At 24.1% G+C, this 13108-nt stretch overlaps 1 pseudogene; it reads right to left on the reverse strand.

Annotated features, from left to right (window-relative positions):
* Positions 1 to 1612: 1612 nt before the first annotated feature.
* LOC107627900 (gibberellin 2-beta-dioxygenase 2-like) lies at positions 1613 to 13069 on the reverse strand (annotated as a pseudogene).
* Between the last annotated feature and the right edge of the window lie 39 nt (positions 13070 to 13108).

The raw sequence follows: 13108 nt of genomic DNA on the forward strand, positions 1-13108 counted from the left end.
ATTATTATTATTAAGTTTAATTATTCTGTTATAGTTTTTTAAAACTTTTAATTAGATTTTTGTACTTTTTTTTTATTGAGTCTTTGCATCAATTTTTTTATATTGGGTCCTTACATTTTTTCTTTTTATTTGGATCTCTGCACTAATTTTTTTTAGTTGGGTTTCTATAAAGTTAAGCCAATTACTACCAAGAGAAACCTAATTGAAAAAAAAAAATTTGGTACAGGGACCAAATCAAAAAGAAAAAAAAAATATAAAAACCTAATTAAAAATTTTGCAAAACTATAAGAACCAACAAAATAATTAAACCTTATTATTATTATTATTATTATTATTATTATTATTATTATTATTATTATTAGATAAAAAAATAGGTAGTACATGGCATAATAACTATGTGCATATATATGGTAAAAATTATATTTGACAAAAATATAAATTATTTATTATATGAAATTTGTGGCATAAACAATATCATTCTAAAAAATAGAATTTTAAGAACAAAATTCAACCTGGCATAAAAAAAATAGTTATAAGTTTATATTTTATAATTTAAATGTCACCAAATTATTATAAAAAAATAAAACATTAATTTTAAGATAAATAAAATAAAATGATATAACAAAATTTAGAAAACATATTTTTTTTTCAAGAGATAGTTTAATTCCACTCTTATTCTTTCTATTTATAAAATATATTTTTTTTATTTTTATATCTATTATTTACTTTTTTAGGAAAAAAATTCGAATGCAAAATTAACTCATTAAGGATCATAATGAAACTTTATTTCTCTTTAACAAAATAGAGCGATTGTTTGTAATTTAGGATTTTGAAATAAATCTTAAACTATATCATAATAAAATTTTCGGTGATGTTATATGATTAAATTATTTTAGTAATCAAGTTTAATTAATTGAGTTGATCAAATAATTTAACGATTAATAATAAAAAAATTTAGTTAAAAAAAAGGAAAAAAAAAGAGAAACACAAAAAGAAGATTTAGTTGAATTTAATTAAACAAATAATTTGTTTACCGACCAACATTTCTCTAAAGCATTAAAGCTTCATTGGCTTTTGTATGCTTGGTATAAAGGTCATGAAGTAATAAAAGCCAATTTATTTTTTAACTTAAATAAAACTATATTTTTTTATTATAAAACAATATCTATTATTTTAAAATATAAAAAATAATTAAACAAGTACGGATAATAATTTATCATATATATAGGGATTAGGGAATTTTCTTTTATAGCCTCCAACTATTTTTTTTTCTTTAAATCCCCTTTTTTATATATTTTTTTTTAAAAAGTATTCATTGTTAGTTAAACTTAAACTCAAGACCGTACCATTGGTTAAAAAAGCAAAGTGCTTATCATCTTGGTAATTTTATAGTATAGTTTTTAAAAAATAAAATTAAGAAATTATTTAAATTAATTTTAATAGTTTAGAAAGAATATATATATATATATATATATATATATATATATATATATATATATATATATATATATATATATATATATATATAATTGACGAAAATAATATTAATTTGATATTAATTGATTTTTTTATATTATCAGTGAATTAATTTAGTAGTTTTCTAAAAATTATACTATAATATGCACTAGTATTCACACAAAAATCGATTTTAAGTTTTTAATATAGTCATATGTAATTTTTGTGGAGCAACAGATTGATTTTAAACAATAAAAAAATATTAAACATCACACATAACAATGTCAATAAAAAAAAATTGAGAGAATTATTTTTGGAAGGTACACATTTGCCCATTAAATAAGATTTGATAGATACTGAAGTTATGGTGAGAAGAAACAAAACCTGGAGGGCATCGCCGACTATGACGTAGAAGTTAGGCGGGTCATGAGGGACAGTGAACCAGATGCCGTGGTGGGTGGCGGCCTGGAGGCCCGCGACGTCGTTGGAGCGCATGATGGTGAGGATCTGAGGGTCAGTGTGTTCCCCAAAGCCAATGGCATTGTTGGTGTTACCTAGTTTTGAACATGAGGTAGCACATGGGTCCATGTCCGAATCCGTAGTACTTTGTTTGGGAGTGTAGTGAGTCACTTTCCACGTCTTTGATTAGTTTGCTAAGTGCAAACTTGTCTTGGACCCCCAAACCCTCTACCAACAAGATCAAGAATCTCACATGCTACTTCTTTCACTCCTTCTATGTAATCATTCACAGCACCGCTGCAATTCATCAATCAATTTTCATATTAAGCCAGTAATAACTTTCACTTTTTGCCCAAAAGAAAATATCATTTAAACCTTAAATAAAGTGTGTTATAGATAAGGGAAATATTAGGTGATTAATATTTTTTATGTTATATTTGGATTAATATTAGTTTATTTTCTATTTTTTTACACTAAAAGTGTTGATTTCATAGTATTTTCAATTTTTCATGTGTTATATTAAATAATGGGTAATGATATCTGTATAAATTTAAAATTTTATCAAGCAAAAGAAATCATTTTTCAACCACATGCATATTGTATTATTATAGTAAAAAGACTATAAATGTACGATTGAAAAGAAAGTTTGCTAACCCTTTGTTTGTTAATAAAGTTGCCACTTAATAGAAATATCATTCCTCATAAATAATGGACATCACATCAAAATACATAAGTGATAAAGCATAGGAAAGTTTTCACCTGTACCAGCCACTTTAGTGGTACTTTGGTAAACCAAGTACGGATTTGGTGAGCAGAAGGATTTTTGTCTTTTTCTGCTATATGAAATGGCAAAAAAGTATATGAAAGGACATGATAAAGACGGTTGAGGGTAGTTTTTTTGCAAGGTATGTGTGGGTGTAGAGTCGAGTCAGCCATATAAGTATGTGAAAACTTTATTTTGTTGGATCTCAACTTGATAGACTTTTACAAACGTATTTTTAAAACAAAAAATAAAATAAAATTCAAGTAAATAAAAAATCAAAATAAAACTAAAAACAAATATAAAATATAAAAAATTCAATCATTGAATATTTCATATATATTATATTATTAATAAAATAAAAAATAAAATACTAAATTCAAATAAAAATTAAAAATAATAAAATCTTAAAAAAATTTAACGTGATACAAATAGCATGATCATCAAGTTCTTAATAAAATTAAAATAATATAAATAAAGATAAATTAATTATTTATTTTAGGTTAACTTTATAAAAAAACAAGCATACTAAATTAATAATTCAAATTATTATTTTAGTAGTTACTTTGAGTTTTTACAAGAAAAAATTTTCAATATCCACTTTTTTCACTACACATATCATTTTTAAATATATATTATATAATATATTAGGGGTATGAATAGAGTATGATATACTATACCATAAACCCACACGATTTAATTTTTTAATTATTATTCTAATACGTTATAATGACCCTAACAGAATACATAAGTTATATAACTAATTATTTACCTATTATGCAGAAAATAATAAATTGAGAATAATATAGTAAATTCGTTTTTAAAATTTTTTGATTGAAAAATTTAATTTTCAACAAATTTTAATTATTAAATCAGTTACTAAATTTATTGCATAAATTAATTTTCATCTTAAATTAGGTAACAAATAGACAAATTAACTTTTATTATTATTTAGAAAAATGTTACAAAATCATCAAAATTTATTATTTTTTATCATTATTTAGTTATTGGCTCAATTATTTTAGTTTAATCTTTTTAATCTAATAATCTAAAAACATATTTTACTTTTAGATATTAATGACTAAATGATGACAAAAAATATTAAATTCTGATGGCCTTTTAGTATTTTTTTATTAAATAATAAAAATTTGAATATATATATATATATATAGAATAAATAATTTAATATAAAAATTAATTTCTTTTAACAAAATAAAAGTTTAAACAGTGATTTGATAATTAAAATTATTACAAAACTAAAATAATGTTTCATAAAAATTTTCTTAAATATCGATCCAGTCATAAATTAATTAACACTAATTTACTATGATTAAGATTAGTAATTTTGTTCAATCTAAGGTAGGGTATGCCTAAAATAAGCACAACACTTATATGTTTATTAGATGTGCCATATTTATATAGACCATTAGATTTTATTAGATGAAAATCAAAGGCTAATATAAAAGAAGAGTATTGATGGACTCTAATAAATACAGAATATTTTAGTACATAAAAAAATACTTTAAATGGCAACTAAATCTTTTATTCTTAAATAATTAAATATAAAATATATAAATAGAAAATACATGAATATTTTTTATTCATTAAGATTAATTATTATACAATTTTTTTATAATATTAAAAAATTATATTAAAATAATATTTTAAACTGTAACATAAAAATATAAAATAATTAAAATTTGAGTAAAGTATCGTTTTTGTCCCCAACGTTTGGGGTAAGTCCTAAAGTTGTCCCTAACGTTTCAATCGTCCTATTTAAGTCCCTAACATTTCAAAATTGACTTAATGTTGTCCTGCCGTTAGGGATCCATTAACAGAATTGACGGCGGGACAAAATTGAGACGATTTTGAAACGTTGGGGACTTAAATAGGACGAAAAAGTTAGGGACAAAAATGATATATAAAAATAAATTTTAATTTAATTTTATCTTTCAATAATATTAATTTTTTACTGTACATAGTATTCAATTATTTTATAATTACATCTAAATAAATTACATTTGATCACATTACTTTCATTTTAAATCATTTTTTTTATAATTTTAAAGAATTTTGATACATTAGAGACAAAGGTATAATATATATATATATTATTTTTTTCTTTTCTGCAAGTTTATATACTATTCATTCTACAAACATTTCATGATAACTAAAAATCTTTAAGAGTAAAATTATAAAAAAATTAATTTATTTAAAATGAAAGTAATATGATTAAGTATAATTTACTTAGATGTGATTAAAAAATAATTGAATACTATGTATAGTAAAAAATTGATATTATTAAAGGATAAAATTAAAATTTATTTCTATGTATCATTTTTGTCCCCAACGTTTTCGTCATATTTAAGTCCCTATCGTTTCAAAAATGTCTCAATTTTGTCCCGCTGTCAATTCTGTTAACGGATCCCTAACGGCAGGACAACATTGAGTCAGTTTTAAAACGTTAGGAACTTAAATAGGACGATTGAAACGTTAGGGACAAAAACGATACTTTACTCTTAAAATTTTATTTTATATTACTTGACAAATAATTAGATTGTTATATTCAAAATTTATTAACTAATTACTTTTGTTAAAAATATTATTATATAATTGTTCATACCCTAGCCCAATGTCCAGGCCAGACCCAAACACCTTAAGAAGGCCCCATCAGTAAGGTTGGCCTTCCCCCGCAACTGACCTCTGCATAGGAGGTCGGTTCTAGCGCTAGGAAGTCGGTAAAGAGTGTTAACTGGCAGATAACACTCATTCAAATAAGTAACTACCTCTAAAATCTTTCAACCCACTCCCCAAGTCAAATCTCAACCTCCCTAAGATAAATGGACGGTTATCCTCCTTAAAAGGTGGAACCATCCCAACGGTGGCTATGGGTTCACCATTATAAGTACACTGACAATCCTCAGGTAATTAGAAGTCCCATACTCTTAAACTTGCTTAGACCCTTGCTGACTTAGGCATCGGAGTGTCTTTTCAGGTACCACCCCCGTTCCCTTGCACATACATAAGTCGGACGAGGACTCTTGACCGAGAGTCGGATCAAAAGCCTCCTCATTCATCCGATTGGGCCAACCTTGCGAGTCTAGTCCATCAATCTCCGGTTACCCAACGTAACAATAATATAATTTTTTATCAAAATATTTTAAAAAATAATTTATTTAAAATATTATATATAAGTATATAACACATAGAGATATTAACTTTTTTATTTTTTTTAAATTAAAAAAAAGCATAATAAGTATTAAAATTATATACAAGTCGGAGTATTGCAGAAATATAATCACATAAATGCAACGTGAATCACCCTAATCACATCTCTATGTAAATTAAATGAGTCAGACTAGATTTAGCTTTCTATATAAATTAAAACAGTCTGGTTCAATTTATACGCATATTTGCATGTTATCCTAGTAAATCTAATCAGGTTGTTTCGATTTATGCATGCATGCATGCTATCCTAGTAAATCTAAACAGAGTGATTAGATTTACACATGCATAAATCAAAACATAGTGATTAGATTTATATAGAGAGCTAAATCTAGTCTAGGTCATTCGATTTACTTAGAAAAGTGATTGGGGAGATTCATATAACATTTTTTAATAACCATAATTTTTTATTCATTTGATAATTTAAATAATTATCAATAACTTTATACTACTCACATACGGTTTCTACCTTCTTCGATTCTCCATATTTATAGTTGCACTAAATTTTCGTATCTTTTTTTTTTGTTTTAGTTAAGTTTAAAATTTTAAACATTATTTTAGATTAGTAACATACACGAACAAAAAATTATTAATTTCTAAAAAAATCGATGTGATTTAAAATTGTTCATTTGAAATTAACACATTATTTTTATAAAAACCAACACATTTAAATTAGTATTCAAGCAAAAAAAATTAGTATTAAAAAAGAATAAAAATTTATTAAAAAATTAAAAATTTTAATAAATTTTATTTGAACATATATAATTAAAAATTTAAATGTGTTGGTTTATATAAATATAATGAGTTGGTGGTTTTAAATGGACAATTTTAATTCACTAATTTTACGTAAATTCATATATTTTTCTAAAAATTAGTAATTTTTTACATGTACACTAATAATTTAAAATTGATGTTTATCTCTATTGTAATTTGAAACCATTTATTTTAAATTGTTCAGTACAAATAAACATGAAAAAGTTATTAATGGGATCAAATATTATTTTCTCCAAGAGAACCTTATTTAGTTTATTTAATGGGATAAAATATTATTTTGGTTCTCAATGTTTTGGCCAAATCCTAATTTGGTCCTTAACGTTTCAAACGTCATACTTCAATAAAAAAAATTTAAATCTCCTATTTCAATCCCAAAAAATATTTAAGCAGGTTTAATGTTGTCCTACCATTAAATTTGACACAAGCAATTCGCATATTGAATAGCCAATAACATTCGATTTCAGTATATAAGTAATATCGATCCACCAACGGTTACTAATATAAAAATTTTTCTTTTGATTTTGAAGCGTTCATGATTGATTATTAAGATTTAAAATTTTGTACCAAAAAATGAGAAAAATGTTATAAAAAGATTTTGACTATATATATTTTTTTAATATATAGAAGAAGATATGACTTAATTAGTAATATTATTAACGTCTATATCAGTCATTTTATTAACTATTAGTGTTAAATTTAATAGTAAGACTATATTAAATCTGTTTAAAAATTTTTGGAATGAAAATAGTATTAAAATGTTAAAGACTAAATTAAAATTTGTTCCAAATATAAAAAACCAAAAATACTACTTTATAAAGAAAAGAGAGTGTGGCACGTTTCTTTACTATATTATATTAATACTAAATAGATGTATAAGACTTAGTTCCATTTGTTATCTGTGGGTCGGATTTCTCAGCCTAAATAATGAACCAAAAAAAATAAAAAAAATTGTCAATTTAACAATTATGGTTTCAGAGTTTGTAATCTCATAAAATAATGCTAGCCAAAAATCATACAAAAATGATGCACTTAAAAAGTTATTCATTATCCTTAAATTAATATAAGAAAAATCATGTACCAAAAAGGTCTATTAACCGTTCAATAAGGAAATCAGCCAAACCAAAACAAAAGGTCATGACAAAAAAAAATCGAAAATATAAGGTAAGCCATCCAAGAAACCAACGACTAAGCCACCAAGCCACGCCACCAACAAGGGAAGCTTGTGTCAAGAGGCAGCAGGATGTAATTTCCATAAATCATACCTCGTTGAACGCAAAATTTGATACAGACCTCACAATGCTTTCCATTATAAACACATGTTACATAAAAAATCACATCCATCTATATTTTTAAATTAATATTTTGATGGTATAGATTCAATATACACCAGTGTACCAATAAAGTACACTGGCACAGGTGAAATTCTTCCTAAAGCATATGTTGGTAAAGAATTTTTTATAGCTTAAATGTTGAATTGAAAAGCATTTTTTCTTAACCCAAAAGGCAGGCTATATGTATAGCTAGCTAGGTTTAATGGCTTATGGTAAACCTTATAGGTAACGTTATACTTTAATTTGTTTTTATGTATATTTTACCTTTTTTAGGAAGTAGGCTCCATGTTAACAAATCAATTATCTCACATATTTTGCCAATTTAAGATACAATATAACTTAAAGGTTCTAATTTCATGATTATATGCTGCTTTCCGTCAAATATAGTTTGTTTTTAAAGAATCACATCACTGACCCATCAATTTAATAATGTAGAAATTAAAATATAAATTAAATTAAGGAAAAAAATCAGAAAATAACTCATTATTTAATTAGTAATCTATAGAAGTACTATAACACTTTCAGTAGGTTAATTAAATTGCTGGACCAAATTAAAATTGTTTTTAAAAGAATAATTATAATAAATCTATAAATAGGATTACAAAAATATTATATATGTACACTAAAAATTAATTATTATATATATATATATATATAATTTAATTTATTTTTAATATATATATTTTATAAATAATTAATTTAGTAGCTGTTATATATATATATACATATAAGGTCAATGCGTGGATCGGAATATATATATGAAAATAACTACGTACATACACTATATATTGATTTGTGAATGCTAATATATATTTCCTTGTTTTAGACATACTTATAAATACCATGCATATAAGATTTATGTTTGACCTAATTTTAAAAGGAGGTGAGGACATAGATACCTGAACTTGTTTGGGTGATTGGAGATGGATTTGGAAGATTGAGAGATGAAGAGAGGATTGGTGTGAAGAAGGAGATACTCAAGGTCACCCACATCGCCATTGTTGCCAATGTTTTTGCATCCATAGCCACAAGGCTTTGCTATTGGTAGGCCAGCTTGTTGCTTCTCGGAGCTGGTTTTGGCAAACTATAAGGACTAACAGAATAATTAAACCTTATTATTAGATAAAAAAAAATAGGCAGTACATGGCATAATAACTATGTGCATATATATGGTAAAAATTATATTTGACAAAAATATAAATTATTTATTATATGAAATTTGTGGCATAAACAATATCATTCTAAAAAATAGAATTTTAAGAACAAAATTCAACCTGGCATAAAAAATAGTTATAAGTTTATATTTTATAATTTAAATGTCACCAAATTATTATAAAAAGATAAAACATTAATTTTAAAATAAATAAAATAAAATGATATAACAAAATTTAGAAAACATATTTTTTTTCAAGAGATAGTTTAATTCCACTCTTATTCTTTCTATTTATAAAATATATTTTTTTATTTTTATATCTATTATTTACTTTTTTAGGGAAAAAATTCGAATGCAAAATTAACTCATTAAGGATCATAATGAAACTTTATTTCTCTAATCTCTTTAACAAAATAGAGCGATTGTTTGTAATTTAGGATTTTGAAATAAATCTTAAACTATATCATAACAAATTTTTCGGTGATGTTATATGATTAAATTATTTTAGTAATCAAGTTTAATTAATTGAGTTGATCAAATAATTTAACGATTAATAATAAAAAAGTTTAGTTAAAAAAAAAAAGAAAAAAAAGAGACACACAAAAAGAAGATTTAGTTGAATTTAATTAAACAAATAATTTGTTTACCGACCAACATTTCTCTAAAGCATTAAAGATTCATTGGCTTTTGTTTGCTTGGTATAAAGGTCATGAAGTAATAAAAGCCAATTTATTTTTTAACTTAAATAAAACTATATTTTTTATTATAAAACAATATCTTTTATTTTAAAATATAAAAAATAATTAAACAAGTACGGATAATAATTTATCATATATATATAGGGATTAGGGAATTTTCTTTTATAGCCTCCAACTATTTTTTTTTCTTTAAATCCCCTTTTTCATATTTTTTTTAAAAAAAGTATTCATTGTTAAACTTAAACTCAAAACCGTACCATTGGTTAAAAAAGCAAAGTGCTTATCATCTTGGTAATTTTATAGTATAGTTTTTAAAAAATAAAATTAAGAAATTATTTAAATTAATTTTAATAGTTTAGAAAGAATATATATATATATATATATATATATATATATATATATATATATATATATAATTGACGAAAATAATATTAATTTGATATTAATTGTTTTTTTATATTATCAGTGAATTAATTTAGTAGTTTTCTAAAAATTATACTATAATATGCACTAATATACACACAAAAATCGATTTTAAGTTTTTAATATAGTCATATGTAACTTTTGTGGAGCAACAGATTAATTTTAACATCGTTATTAACATTGAATAATCACACACATGTAAATGTCACCGTTGTACACAACAATTTTATTTTCTCGCTTAATTGCTTCTTAGTTGTTTTTTTTGTTAGTTCTGTATTAATAGAAAAACTAAATAATTTCGTTGTAAATTTAAATAAATAAATATTACAAGATTGAATAAATTTTATTAGAGCACTTATTTATAAAATTTTTCATTAAATTAAAATTTTGTTTATTGTTAATAAAAAATGCAATGTGCAAAAAAAATCAATAATTATATACAATATAAATTAAATACATATAGTGTTTAACTCATTTTCAATGAGTATTTTATATTCTAATATATTTTTTACATGAATAACTGATTTTTAGCATACATATAATATAATTGATTGTTAATTATATTGATAAAATTTTGTTATTATATTCGAGTAATATAGCTATATTATGTATTTGTATATATAGATGCTTCACACAATTTTTTAATAAAGTAATCAATCACCAAATTACTTTTTTTTTATAACAACATAATCAAACTTTTTTATAAACACCAAATGTGTACTTTCTTATAATAGCTGATATATTGTGGATATGCAATATAATTGAAAATTATTTGAGATACCTGTTTTATATATCAAAATTAATAGCATTATAAATTTTATAACATACATACATTTAAGTTGGTAGGTTATAGTTTTATTAAAGTTCAATTTTAACAAAATTTGGTATAATTAATTTTAATAATGGTGATTATAGTTAAGTGGTTGGATAAATAAACATAATTGTTTAAACTTCATTTATCTTAACTCCTTTTATAATCTTACTTTACAATCAAACTTTTATTACATTTTTTCATTTTATGTATACTTCATATTATAAAAATATTTTTTCAAACATAATCATAATATTTTCAATTAATATTTTAAATTATTTTAAATTTAAATTCTCAAACAAAAATAAATTTATGTAAAAAATATTTTTCTATTTGACTGACTTCACTTCACGCATACTCATTTAATCTTAGCATTGTTTGTACTATTTTAATTTAGTTTTTATCTTTAGTAAATATTCTCTTAATAATGAGTATTAATTATTGAAAATTACTTTCATACTAATTATATTTAAATACTTAATTCAAATTAAATTTGTTTACTATGATTATGCCATATTATATTTATAGAATATCCAAAAATATAATATATAAATACTATTAAACATACAAAAGTTGTGAGTAAAAGAATTTAAATACTATTGAACATTTATTATCAAATGACTAATTTACTAGAACAAGCACGTCAGAGAAGTGATATTTCTTTCTAATCAGTACTGATATAAGACAATGCCATTAACAAACTTAATTATTGGTAGAGTGCTATACCATACGTTTTATACAACAAACGTGTCACAATAGAGGGAGTAGTGCTAGGGAGCCAATGGCCCAAGTGTATAATGTGTATAATGGGCTAAATCTTTGGTTATCTTTGGTTTATGAATAAAATGAACATTACCTATACTATGCAGAATAACCATCCAGATACCAGGGATAATCATCCGGATACCAGGGATAATAAACATCTCATGTTATAAAAAGTTAATTTTGGGTTCACCAAGGTCCAAACTCTTGACCTTCTAAATCTGAAACTCTAATACCATGTCCTGAAACCACTCATCCCAAAAGCGTAACCTGACAGGATAATGTAACACTAATAATCATATCTCTAATACTTTCTAAACCTTCATTGTACACATTGTACGCTTAGGTCATTGGCTCCCTATACTTTCTCCGATAGAGGTCACACAAGAGTTAACTTCCCAGTTCAGTTTTTTATCTCGTTCTTTATGGCCCAGATTGTTTAACGAAGTAGGCCAGAAGATCTGGTACGTCCAATGGTGCCACTTCCTGCAACAGATGTACAGAGAAAAAGTTAATAATTATAACACAAGGAGAAGAATGACAATGATACCCTTATCATGAAAACAACTATTTGAAGATAGCATTTTTATCATGCTTGAGTTTCTCATCCCCTATTTCGTTTTGCACCTCTTTTATTTATTTAATCTTTTCACAACAAATCCTAATGGTGTAATGATGTCTCAATTAAAGATAGCCCCCCTCACATGAATACGATACCAGCTGAAAACTTTATGCCCATAAACATAAGAGACATTTTTGGACACAACTAAAAAAAATCCAAAGAATAATGGGTTTTAAGGGAACATGAGCTAGTGTATTCTATGAGGTATCCTACATTCCTATATATGCAAGGAAAGGTAGAACTTCCCAGTTTCCAGTTACAGGATTTTCTAATGGTGGGTACTCCCATGAAGATATTATAATTGTCTTCATGTGATGATTTTTCTTTTTGACCCTTAGATGATGGATTGTAGGGTTAGATTTTGATATGTTATAAAAGTGTTGTTTTTATTTAAAGTGTGGCCAAATTAATAAATCACACTATTATACAAAGCATCTTCATAAAAAGATGTTTTTTGCATCTTCATTTGAGTAGCTTCCTTTTCTAATATCCTTCCACAAAGTTACACAATATTTAACATGAACATTTATATAAACAAAAGAAATTAAACGCAAGTACTCATCACAAACCTTTGAGTCTTGATGATCCCAGCGCATTAATTTCTGCAACAAAAGAAGAAAATAGTCCTTAGAATG

The sequence above is a fragment of the Arachis ipaensis genome, chromosome B2 (assembly GCF_059453495.1).
Source record: "Arachis ipaensis isolate K30076 ecotype BB chromosome B2, ASM5945349v1, whole genome shotgun sequence".
In the NCBI taxonomy this organism is placed as follows: Eukaryota; Viridiplantae; Streptophyta; class Magnoliopsida; order Fabales; family Fabaceae; genus Arachis; species Arachis ipaensis.